Source organism: Oncorhynchus kisutch, linkage group LG10, assembly GCF_002021735.2.
Source record: "Oncorhynchus kisutch isolate 150728-3 linkage group LG10, Okis_V2, whole genome shotgun sequence".
In the NCBI taxonomy this organism is placed as follows: Eukaryota; Metazoa; Chordata; class Actinopteri; order Salmoniformes; family Salmonidae; genus Oncorhynchus; species Oncorhynchus kisutch.
The window spans coordinates 6,802,125-6,815,668 of record NC_034183.2 but is presented as its reverse complement, the minus strand read 5'-3'; the positions used below and the strand labels follow the sequence as shown (position 1 = coordinate 6,815,668).

The window sequence follows — 13,544 nt, the reverse complement described above, 5'->3', positions numbered from 1 at the left end:
ACCGATCTGGGATCAGGCTAGTTAAAGGCCAGATCAAACCGATCTGGGACCAGGTTAGTTAAAGGCCAGATCAAACCGATCTGGGACCAGATCAAACCGATCTGGGATCAGGCTAGTTAAAGGCCAGATCAAACCGATCTGGGATCCGGCTAGTTAAAGGCCAGATCAAACCGATCTGGGACCAGGTTAGTTAAAGGCCAGATCGTTGCAGATAGAAACCCAGCATCATTACTGTATTTAACTAGGGAAAGTCAGTTAAGAACAAATTCTTATGTACAATGACAGCCTACACCGGCCAATTGGGCACCGCCCTATGGGATTCCCAATTACGTCCCGTTGTGATACAGCCTGGAATCGAACCAGGATCTGTTGTGACGGCTCTAGCACTGAGTGCCTTAGACCGCTGCGCCACCCGGGAGCCTAAAACTCTATAGAGACATTCAGGCCATTGGGTTCTCTCCTCTCTCTATCCTATGATGCTTCCATCCTCTATGTTCCCTCATAAAGACTCCCATACCTTCAATAATTCATTGCACAATCTCCGCCCCATTGCTCTCAGCCTCGCTCAGCTCTGAGAGGAACAACCCTATGAGCCCTGACAGAAACACTCCCCACTACGTCCTTAGTGTTGAGAAACACTCCCCACTAGGTCCTCAGTGCTGAGAGAAACACTCCCCACTAAGTCCTTAGTGCTGAGAGAAACACTCCCCATTAGATCCTCAGTGCTGAGAGAAACTCCCCACTAGGTCCTCAGTGCTGAGAGGAACACTCCCCATTAGGTCCTCAGTGCTGAGAGAAACACTCCCCACTAGGTCCTCAGTGCTGAGAGAAACTCCCCACTAGGTCCTCAGTGCTGAGAGAAACTCCCCACTAGGTCCTCAGTGCTGAGAGAAACTCCCCACTAGGTCCTCAGTGCTGAGAGAAACTCCCCACTAGGTCCTCAGTGCTGAGAGAAACTCCCCACTAGGTCCTCAGTGCTGAGAAACTCCCCACTAGGTCCTCAGTGCTGAGAGGAACACTCCCCATTAGGTCCTCAGTGCTGAGAGAAACACTCCCCACTAGGTCCTCAGTGCTAAGAGAAACTCCCCACTAGGTCCTCAGTGCTGAGAGAAACTCCCCACTAGGTCCTCAGTGCTGAGAGAAACTCCCCACTAGGTCCTCAGTGCTGAGAGAAACTCCCCACTAGGGCCTCAGTGCTGAGAAACTCCCCACTAGGTCCTCAGTGCTGAGAGGAACACTCCCCATTAGGTCCTCAGTGCTGAGAAACACTCCCCATTAGGTCCTCAGTGCTGAGAAACACTCCCCATTAGGTCCTCAGTGTTGAGAGAAACACTCCCCACTAGGTCCAATGTGCTGAGAGAAACACTCCCCACTAGGTCCTCAGTGCTGAGAGAAACACTCCCCACTAGGTCCTCAGTGCTGAGAGAAACTCCCCACTAGGTCCTCAGTGCTGAGACACTCCCCACTAGGTCCTCAGTGCTGAGAGGAACACTCCCCATTAGGTCCTCAGTGCTGAGAGAAACACTCCCCACTAGGTCCTCAGTGCTGAGAGAAACTCCCCACTAGGTCCTCAGTGCTGAGAGAAACTCCCACTAGGTCCACAGTGCTGAGAGAAACTCCCCACTAGGTCCTCAGTGCTGAGAGAAACTCCCCACTAGGTCCTCAGTGCTGAGAGAATCTCCCCACTAGGTCCTCAGTGCTGAGAAACTCCCCACTAGGTCCTCAGTGCTGAGAGGAACACTTCCCATTAGGTCCTCAGTGCTGAGAAACACTCCCCATTAGGTCCTCAGTGCTGAGAAACACTCCCCATTAGGTCCTCAGTGTTGAGAGAAACACTCCCCACTAGGTCCTCAGTGCTGAGAGAAACACTCCCCACTAGGTCCTCAGTGCTGAGAGAAACACTCCCCACTAGGTCCTCAGTGCTGAGAGAAACTCCCCACTAGGTCCTCAGTGCTGAGAGAAACTCCCCACTAGGTCCTCAGTGCTGAGAGAAACTCCCCACTAGGTCCTCAGTGCTGAGAGAAACTCCCCACTAGGTCCTCAGTGCTGAGAGAATCTCCCCACTAGGTCCTCAGTGCTGAGAAACTCCCCACTAGGTCCTCAGTGCTGAGAGGAACACTCCCCATTAAGTCCTCAGTGCTGAGAAACACTCCCCATTAGGTCCTCAGTGCTGAGAAACACTCCCCATTAGGTCCTCAGTGTTGAGAGAAAACACTCCCCACTAGGTCCTCAGTGCTGAGAGGAACACTCCCCATTAGGTCCTCAGTGCTGAGAGAAACACTCCCCACTAGGTCCTCAGTGCTGAGAGAAACTCCCCACTAGGTCCTCAGTGCTGAGACACTCCCCACTAGGTCCTCAGTGCTGAGAGGAACACTCCCCATTAGGTCCTCAGTGCTGAGAGAAACACTCCCCACTAGGTCCTCCGTGCTGAGAGAAACTCCCCACTAGGTCCTCAGTTCTGAGAGAAACTCCCACTAGGTCCACAGTGCTGAAAGAAACTCCCCACTAGGTCCTCAGTGCTGAGAGAAACTCCCCACTAGGTCCTCAGTGCTGAGAGAATCTCCCCACTAGGTCCTCAGTGCTGAGAAACTCCCCACTAGGTCCTCAGTGCTGAGAGGAACACTCCCCATTAGGTCCTCAGTGCTGAGAAACACTCCCCATTAGGTCCTCAGTGCTGAGAAACACTCCCCATTAGGTCCTCAGTGTTGAGAGAAACACTCCCCACTAGGTCCTCAGTGCTGAGAGGAACACTCCCCATTAGGTCCTCAGTGCTGAGAGAAACACTCCCCACTAGGTCCTCAGTGCTGAGAGAAACTCCCTACTAGGTCCTCAGTGCTGAGAGAAACTCCCCACTAGGTCCTCAGGGCTGAGAGAAACACTCCCCACTAGGTCCTCAGTGCTGAGAGAATCTCCCCACTAGGTCCTCAGTGCTGAGAAACTCCCCACTAGGTCCTCAGTGCTGAGAGGAACACTCCCCATTAAGTCCTCAGTGCTGAGAAACACTCCCCATTAGGTCCTCAGTGCTGAGAAACACTCCCCATTAGGTCCTCAGTGTTGAGAGAAACACTCCCCACTAGGTCCTCAGTGCTGAGAGGAACACTCCCCATTAGGTCCTCAGTGCTGAGAGAAACACTCCCCACTAGGTCCTCAGTGCTGAGAGAAACTCCCTACTAGGTCCTCAGTGCTGAGAGAAACTCCCCACTAGGTCCTCAGGGCTGAGAGAAACACTCCCCACTAGGTCCTCAGTGCTGAGAGAAACATTAGATGATGTTTCGTGCTTCTACACCTGCATTGCTTGTTTGGGGTTTTAGGCTGGGTTTCTGTACAGCACTTTGAGATATCAGCTGATGTAAGAAGGGCTATATAAATACATTTGATTTGATGATGTTTGTACCAGTGTTAATTTTAACACTCTTTTAGATTAAGTCATTTTAAATACTATATCATTATGTCTTAGTTGTACCAGTGTTAATTTTAACACTCTTTTAGATTAAGTCATTTTAAATACTATATCATTATGTCTTAGTCACAGGAGTTATTTACCCAGTCAGATATAGAGGAGTTATTTACCCAGTCAGAGGAGCTATTAACCCAGTCAGATATAGAGGAGTTATTAACCCAGTCAGAGGAGTTATTAACCCAGTCAGAGGAGTTATTAACCCAGTCAGAGGGGTTATTTACCCAGTCAGATATATAGGAGTTATTTACCCAGTCAGATATAGTGGAGTTATTTACCCAGTCAGATATAGTGGAGTTATTAACCCAGCCAGATATAGAGGAGTTATTTACCCAGTCAGAGGAGTTATTAACCCAGTCAGAGGAGTTATTAACCCAGTCAGATATAGAGGAGTTATTAACCCAGTCAGATATAGAGGAGTTATTAACCCAGTCAGATGTAGATGAGTTATCAACCCAGTCAGATATAGAGGAGTTATTTACCCAGTCAGATATAGAGGAGTTATTTACCCAGTCAGATATAGAGGAGTTATTCACCCAGTCAGATATAGAGGAGTTATTAACCCAGTCAGATATAGAGGAGTTATTAACCCAGTTGGATATAGAGGAGTTATTAACCCAGTCAGATATAGAGGAGTTATTAACCCAGTCAGATATAGAGGGTTATTTACCCAGTCAGATATAGAGGAGTTATTAACCCAGTCAGAGGAGTTATTTACCCAGTCAGATATAGAGAAGTTATTTACCCAGTCAGAGGAGTTATTTACCCAGTCAGATATAGAGGAGTTATTAACCCAGTCAGATATAGAGGAGTTATTAACCCAGTCAGATATAGAGGAGTTATTTACCCAGTCAGATATAGAGGAGTTATTAACCCAGTCAGATATAGAGGAGTTATTTACCCAGTCAGATATAGAGGAGTTATTAACCCAGTCAGATATAGTGGAGTTATTAACCCAGTCAGATATAGAGGAGTTATTTTCCCATTCAGATATAGAGGAGTTATTAACCCAGTCAGAGGAGTTATTAACCCAGCCAGAGGAGTTATTTACCCACAGATATAGAGGAGTTATTAACCCAGTCAGAGGAGTTATTTCCCCAGTCAGATATAGAGGAGTTATTTACCCAGTCAGATATAGAGGAGTTATTAACCCAGTCAGATATAGAGGAGTTATTAACCCAGTCAGATATAGAGGAGTTATTTACCCAGTCAGAGGAGTTATTAACCCAGTCAGAGGGGTTATTTACCCAGTCAGATATAGAGGAGTTATTTACCCAGTCAGAGGAGTTATTAACCCAGTCAGAGGGGTTATTTACCCAGTCAGATATAGAGGAGTTATTTACCCAGTCAGATATAGAGGAGTTATTAACACAGTCAGAGGAGTTATTAACCCAGTCAGAGGGGTTATTTACCCAGTCAGATATAGAGGAGTTATTTACCCATTCAGATATAGTGGAGTTATTTACCCAGTCAGATATAGTGGAGTTATTTACCCAGTCAGATATAGTGGAGTTATTAACCCAGTCAGATATAGAGGAGTTAGTATCCCAGCCAGATAAGAGGGGTTATTTACCCAGTCAGATATAGAGGAGTTATTTACCCAGTCAGATATAGAGGAGTTATTCACCCAGTCAGATATAGAGGAGTTATTAACCCAGTCAGATATAGAGGAGTTATTAACCCAGTCAGATATAGAGGAGTTATTAACCCAGTCAGATATAGAGGGTTATTTACCCAGTCAGATATAGAGGAGTTACTAACCCAGTCAGAGGAGTTATTTACCCAGTCAGATATAGAGAAGTTATTTACCCAGTCAGAGGAGTTATTTACCCAGTCAGATATAGAGGAGTTATTAACCCAGTCAGATATAGAGGAGTTATTAACCCAGTCAGATATAGAGGAGTTATTAACCCAGTCAGATATAGAGGAGTTATTAACCGAGTCAGATATAGAGGAGTTATTTACCCAGTCAGATATAGAGGAGTTATTAACCCAGTCAGATATAGAGGAGTTATTTTCCCATTCAGATATAGAGGAGTTATTAACCCAGTCAGAGGAGTTATTAACCCAGCCAGAGGAGTTATTTACCCACAGATATAGAGGAGTTATTAACCCAGTCAGAGGAGTTATTTCCCCAGTCAGATATAGAGGAGTTATTAACCCAGTCAGATATAGAGGAGTTATTAACCCAGTCAGATATAGAGGAGTTATTTACCCAGTCAGATGAGTTATTAACCCAGTCAGAGGGGTTATTTACCCAGTCGGATATAGAGGAGTTATTTACCCAGTCAGAGGAGTTATTAACCCAGTCAGAGGGGTTATTTACCCAGTCAGATATAGAGGAGTTATTTACCCAGTCAGATATAGAGGAGTTATTAACCCAGTCAGAGGAGTTATTAACCCAGTCAGAGGGGTTATTTACCCAGTCAGATATAGAGGAGTTATTTACCCAGTCAGATATAGTGGAGTTATTTACCCAGTCAGATATAGTGGAGTTATTAACCCAGTCAGATATAGAGGAGTTATTATCCCAGCCAGATAAGAGGGGTTATTTACCCAGTCAAATATAGAGGAGTTATTTACCCAGTCAGATATAGAGGAGTTATTCACCCAGTCAGATATAGAGGAGTTATTAACCCAGTCAGATATAGAGGAGTTATTAACCCAGTCAGATATAGAGGAGTTATTAACCCAGTCAGATATAGAGGAGTTATTTACCCAGTCAGATATAGAGGAGTTATTAACCCAGTCAGATATAGAGGAGTTATTTACCCAGTCAGATATAGAGGAGTTATTAACCCAGTCAGATATAGAGGAGTTATTTACCCAGTCAGATATAGAGGAGTTATTAACCCAGTCAGATATAGTGGAGTTATTAACCCAGTCAGATATAGAGGAGTTATTTACCCATTCAGATATAGAGGAGTTATTAACCCAGTCAGAGGAGTTATTAACCCAGTCAGAGGAGTTATTTACCCACAGATATAGAGGAGTTATTAACCCAGTCAGAGGAGTTATTTCCCCAGTCAGATATAGAGGAGTTATTTACCCAGTCAGATATAGAGGGGTTATTAACCCAGTCAGATATAGAGGAGTTATTAACCCAGTCAGATATAGAGGAGTTATTTACTCAGTCAGAGGAGTTATTAACCCAGTCAGAGGGGTTATTTACCCAGTCAGATATAGAGGAGTTATTTACCCTGTCAGAGGAGTTATTAACCCAGTCAGAGGGGTTATTTACCCAGTCGGATATAGAGGAGTTATTAACCCAGTCAGAGGAGTTATTAACCCAGTCAGAGTTTTTTTTTACCCAGTCAGATATAGTGGAGTTATTTACCCAGTCAGATATAGTGGAGTTATTAACCCAGTCAGATATAGAGGAGTTATTATCCCAGCCAGATAAGAGGGGTTATTTACCCAGTCAGATATAGAGGAGTGATTTACCCAGTCAGATATAGTGGAGTTATTAACCCAGTCAGATATAGAGGAGTTATTAACCCAGTCAGAGGAGTTATTAACCCAGTCAGATATAGAGGAGTTATTTACCCAGTCAGATATAGAGGAGTTATTAACCCAGTCAGATATAGAGGAGTTATTAACCCAGTCAGAGGAGTTATTAACCCAGTCAGATATAGAGGAGTTATTAACCCAGTCAGATATAGAGGAGTTATTAACCCAGTCAGATATAGAGGAGTTATTAACCCAGTCAGATATATAGGGTTATTTACCCAGTCAGATATAGAGGAGTTATTAACCCAGTCAGAGGAGTTATTTACCCAGTCAGATATAGAGGAGTTATTCACCCAGTCAGAGGAGTTATTTACCCAGTCAGATATAGGAGTTATTAACCCAGTCAGATATAGAGGAGTTATTTACCCAGTCAGATATAGAGGAGTTATTTACCCAGTCAGATATAGAGGATTTATTTACCCAGCCAGATAAGAGGGGTTATTTACCTAGTCAGATATAAAGGAGTTATTTTCCCAGTCAGATATAGTGGAGTTATTAACCCAGTCAGATATAGAGGAGTTATTAACCCAGTCAGATATAGAGGGTTATTTACCCAGTCAGATATAGAGGAGTTATTAACCCAGTCGGAGGAGTTATTTACCCAGTCAGATATAGAGGAGTTATTTACCCAGTCAGAGGAGTTATTTACCCAGTCAGATATAGAGGAGTTATTAACCCAGTCAGATATAGAGGAGTTATTAACCCAGTCAGATATAGAGGAGTTATTAACCCAGTCAGATATAGAGGAGTTATTTACCCAGTCAGATATAGAGGAGTTATTTACCCAGTCAGATATAGAGGATTTATTTACCCAGCCAGATAAGAGGGGTTATTTACCTAGTCAGATATAAAGGAGTTATTTTCCCAGTCAGATATAGTGGAGTTATTAACCCAGTCAGATATAGAGGAGTTATTAACCCAGTCAGATATAGAGGGTTATTTACCCAGTCAGATATAGAGGAGTTATTAACCCAGTCGGAGGAGTTATTTACCCAGTCAGATATAGAGGAGTTATTTACCCAGTCAGAGGAGTTATTTACCCAGTCAGATATAGAGGAGTTATTAACCACGTTTGCTCTACACAGCATATGTTTAAATTAACTTTCCAAAACGTTGCGTTCAGTGGTTGAATTGAATTAATTCGCTAGCTGTTGCTAGCTAATGAGGTAACACGACTGGACAACGTGTAGCCATAAACAAATGGTTAAAAAAGTCCGGTCTGCGAGTAGCCTAGTTTTAGAGCGGCCCCGCGATATGTGGTCTGCCAATGCACTACAAAAAAAAAAAGAGAAAAGGCCGTAGGTGCCGGAATTATAGGGCTTGTCTTTTGAACTCAAATCAAGCCGTTTTCTCGGAGGGAAAAGAGTGAGACTTGGCTACTTTGCCTACTGAACCTGTACATTCAGGAAGTATTCATACCCCTTGACTTATTCCACCGTTTTTTTTTCTCTCACCCATCTAAAAAACAATACCCCATAATGACAAAGTGAAAAGATGTTTTTTGAAATGCATTTCAATTACATTTGAAATGAAATACTGCAATATCGAATTTACATAAGTATTCATACCTGAGTCAATAATATATATATATATATTTTTTTTTTACCTTTATTTAACCAGGCAAGTCAGTTAAGAACACATTCTTATTTTCAATTAAGGCCTAGGAACAGTGGGTTAAACTGCCTGTTCAGGGCCAGAACGACAGATTTGTACCTTGTCAGCTCGGGGGTTTGAACTCGCAACTTTCCGGTTACTAGTCCAATGCTCTAACCACTAGGCTACGCTGCCGCCCCTAAGAGCTTTGCACACCTGGATTGTACAATAGTTGCACATTATTCTTTGAAAAACATATTCAATTTGGCTAAACAAGTCTTGCCATAGATTTTCAAGCAGATTTAAGTCAAAAATATAACTAGGCCACTCAGGAACATTCAATGTTGTCTTGGTAACCTACTCCAGTCTATATTTGGCCTTGTATTTTAGGCAATTGTCCCGCTAAAAAGCGTCTGTTGGAAAGCAGACTGAACTAGGTTTTCCGCTAAGATGTTGCCTCTACTTAGCTTAATTCTGTTTCTTTTTATCCTAAAACACTATCTAGACCTTAACGATCACAAGCATACCCCTAACATGATGCAGCCATCACCCTGCTTGAAAATATGAAGAGTGCTAATCAGTGATGTGTTGTGTTGGATTTGCCTCAAACGTAACGCTTTGTATTCAGGACATAAAGTTAATTTCTTTGCCACATTTTTACTTTATTACAAACAGGATGCATGTTTTGGAATATTTTTATTCTGTTACAGGCTTCCTTCTTTTTTTACCCATCTACCAATAGGTGCCCTTCTTTGCGAGGCATTGGAAAACTTCCCAGGTCTTTGTGGTTGAATATGTGTTTGAAATGCACTGCTCGACTGAGGGGCCATACAGATAATTATATGTGTGGGGTACAGAGATGAGGTAGTCGTTAAAAAGTCATGTTAACCACTGTTATTGAACACAGAATGAGTCCATGCAACTTATGTGACTTGTTAAGCAAAATTTGCCTCCTGAACTTATTTATGCTTACCATAACAAAGGGTTTGAATACTTATTGACTCAAGACATTTCAGCTTTTCATTTTGTATTAATTAGTCTAAAAGCCATTCCACTTTGACATAATGGGGTATTATATGTAGGCCAGTCACACAAAATCTAAATGTAATCCATTTTGAATTCAGGCTGTAACACAACAAAATGTTGAAAAAGTCAAGGGGTGTGAATAGTCAAGGGGTGTGAATACTTTCAGAAGGAGCTGTATATGCAGTGGGGAAAAGCAGGGACGGGTTGAGTGAGGCTACAAATCCAAAGACGGCCTACTTTTCTGCAGGGAGAGAAAAACATAGCTAGACTGTTGTTTCGCTATACAACTCAATACTGCTTTTGTTTTTAATTTTGTAAAGCAGCTGACGATAGCTAACTAGAAGGATAGCTAACTAAAAGATAGCTAACTAGAAGGATAGCTAACTAGAAGGATAGCTAACTAGAAGATAGCTAACTAGAAGGATAGCTAACTAGAAGATAGCTAACTAGAAGGATGGCTAACTAGAAGATAGCTAACTAGAAGATAGCTAACTAGAAGGATAGCTAACTAGAAGATAGCTAACTAGAAGATAGCTAACTAGAAGGATAGCTAACTAGAAGATAGCTAACTAGAAGATAGCTAACTAGAAGGGTGATGGTGACTGCTACGGGAAAGCAGATTCAAAAACATGAGCTGGCGCACACCCAGAAATATGTGTTTGTGTGGAGGTGCTGACTAAAGGCAAATAAATTGGGTTTTTACCAACGTTTCAGCATCACTGTGCCTTTTTCAGGGTAATGCCATGAATACTTGAACCAGGTTATGTAGAAAAACAGCATTACACACAGACTTATACACAAAGCCCATAGACCGCAATACCTTGCTATGTGTGGATTGAATGCATCCCCTTCCCCTCAAGAATGGTCTACCATACAGTCAGTTATTCAGGGTTAAAACAATATGTGGCCACCAGACAGAAGTTTGACAGCAATGCTAAAAAAAAAAGACAGATAAATTCAAAATGAGAGGTTGAAAATATCTCAAAAACCAAGAGAGGAATGACTAAAAACCCAACCAAAGAAGAAACACACAAATATATTTTATTATATGAATATTTGTTTCGTATTTTTGAAAAGTGTGTGTGTTTGGGCTTGTTCACACTTAACAGTCCAGTAGGCTGCTGAGCCAGCTGTGGTCTTTTGCACTAAGTACACCAAGGGTTCGGGGGAAAATTAAAGCAATCCTGAAAAAGCACTGGCATATTCTGCAATCAGACAAAAAAAAATCGCACACCTCTTCAGGGAACCCCCACCGGTGGTCTATAAGCGTGGTCGCAATATTGGGGATAGTTTGGTGAGATCTGACCTGCCCCCTGAGCCCACTCAGACACTCTTGACACCTATTCCAAATGGGAACTACAAATGTGGCTCATGCGCACATAGCAATATCACTACAAAAACATTCTTCTTCAGACACCCACATACAGGTGGAAAAATCCCTGTTAGGGTGGTCATCTCATGCAAGACCACGGGAGTAATCTATCTCATCACCTGTTCATGTAGAAAAGCTTACATAAGACAAACGAAAAGACAGTTAAAACAACGCAGAGCTGAACACTGCAGCTCAATCAGGTGCAAGAACACTTGACTATCCAGTAGCAGCTCACTTTGTTGAAGCTAACCATCCTATCTCCTCCCTCAAATACACAGGTGTTGAGCATGTTGCTCTGCCAAGGAGAGGAGGTGACATGGAGATCCTACTACTACAAAGGGAGGTCTGAATATGGACTTTGATCTCAGGCCCTTCTTATGAACAGTTCTTTATTTTATGAAAAAAAATCTTTAAAAATGTATATATTCTTTCTTCAGCTTATTAGCGTACACCTAATATGTTCCCACTGTGGATGCTTATCATGCATTGAGGTTGAACCAAAAGATTGCATGTAACAAATAAGAAATACGAAACAATTAAATATGTGAAATTTAATTAAACAATAATGTATGTTGATGCTAATATTATGTACACTATTCAATTATGTTTCTATATGATAACAATAGCCTAATATATTTAATATGCCATAAGCTATTGTTTTTTTTAACAGTTTCACTAATTCCTTCTAATTAACATAATCATTATGACACACCCCTCACTATTGTCATTGGTTGCACTAATTGCACTGTTTTTCTACATAACCTGGTTCAAGTATTCATGACATTACCCTGAAGAAGGCACAGTGATGCCAAAACGTTGGTAAATACCCATTAAATTACTGGGAGTTTATATATTGAGTGTGCGTCTCTCTTTATTTTGATAGCTACGGGAAAGAAAAATAATCGGCTGCGTGATGTGTATAATCTGAGCCGGAGCAGAGCCTGTCTGCCCACACTCATCGCTTGCTCCCCCGCAGCTCACCAGCTGATGTAGGCTGTGTGTGCCTGTGTGTGCCGGGTGTGACGAGTCCTTCCCACTGCTGAACAGAACTGCGCTGTACGTCTGTGCTGCTAATATTAATTGTGCTTATCACGGAAAAGCTCTCAATATCTCCAAAAACTCTCGTCCAGTCCACTTCGTAGTCCGATTTTGGCCACATAGATCTTCTAGTATTTCTGGGTCAGTTATAGTGTCATCAATTGCCACAGAAAACTAGGTGTTTTTGTTGACGAAATTAACACTGGTTTGTACTACATCTCTGAGATGATCTGAGCCCTGAGAGAAACAGCCCTGAGATGATCTCAGCCCTGAGAGAAACAGCCCTGAGAGGATCTCAGCCCTGAGAGAAACAGCCCTGAGAGGATCTGAGCCCTGAGAGAAACAGCCCTGAGAGGATCTGAGCCCTGAGAGAAACAGCCCTGAGAGGATCTCAGCCCTGAGAGAAACAGCCCTGAGAGGATCTCAGCCCTGAGAGAAACAGCCCTGAGAGGATCTCAGCCCTGAGAGAAACAGCCCTGAGAGGATCTGAGCCCTGAGAGAAACAGCCCTGAGAGGATCTGAGCCCTGAGAGAAACAGCCCTGAGAGGATCTCAGCCCTGAGAGAAACAGCCCTGAGAGGATCTCAGCCCTGAGAGAAACAGCCCTGAGAGGATCTGAGCCATGAGAGAAACAGCCCTGAGAGGATCTCAGCCCTGAGAGAAACAGCCCTGAGAGGATCTCAGCCCTGAGAGAATCTCAGCCCTGAGAGAAACAGCCCTGAGAGGATCTCAGCCCTGAACAGCTCAGCTATAAGAGGAACGCTCTCATTAAGGTCCTTTTATGAGACTACAGACACCAAGGTCTTCCCCTCCCCTCAGTTCCCCTGACACAGAGGAGCATGAGAGGGAAGCCCTGCTGCAGAGCAATGGGAAGAGAGAAAGAGAGAGAGGCACACACAAGCACATGCATATACGTAGACAGATAGACGCACCCACCCACCCACAAACCCACACACACACACAGGACCCAATCCCCAAAACTGCAGTGCTGCCCAGATAATTTCTCAGAGACAGGACTGGGGGCGATGCCCAGAGCTTCTCCTGAAGAAACTGTTTCTAAGCAATTACCGTGTTTGCTTGGCAACATATCAAAGAACACAAGGTGTGTCGCAAATGGCATCATATTCCCTTTTGAGAGGGGAAATTCTGAGTTACGCGCGCTTAAATGGTACGTAATTCCCTTTTATAATGCACTTTTCTCTCTACGAGTTTTCTGACCTCGAATTTAAGCATGAGAATAGCATGTTATCAAATACATGAAGGTGGAGGAGGAGGCGTGTCCTACAGAAACACTGTATTCTGGCCTTGATCTGGACTGGGATATGTTCCGCATTGCTTCCAACAACAACAACATTGACGAATACGCTCATTCGGTGAGCGAGTTCATTAGAAAGTGCATTGACGATGTCGTTCCCATAGCAACGATTAAAACATTCCCAAACCAGAAACTGTGGATTGATGGCAGCATTCGCGTGAAACAGAAAGCGCGAACCACTGCTTTTAACCAGGGCAAGGTGACCGGAAACATGACCGAATACAAACAGTGTAG

The 13,544-nt window shown here is 43.2% G+C and overlaps 1 protein-coding gene across 1 annotated transcript in view; it reads right to left on the bottom strand.

Moving 5' to 3' along the window:
• The window catches only part of LOC109884312 (anoctamin-3), a 163,760-nt gene that overhangs the window by 122,879 nt on the left and 27,337 nt on the right, over nt 1-13,544 (bottom strand). The gene's annotated exons all lie outside the window — the stretch shown is intronic.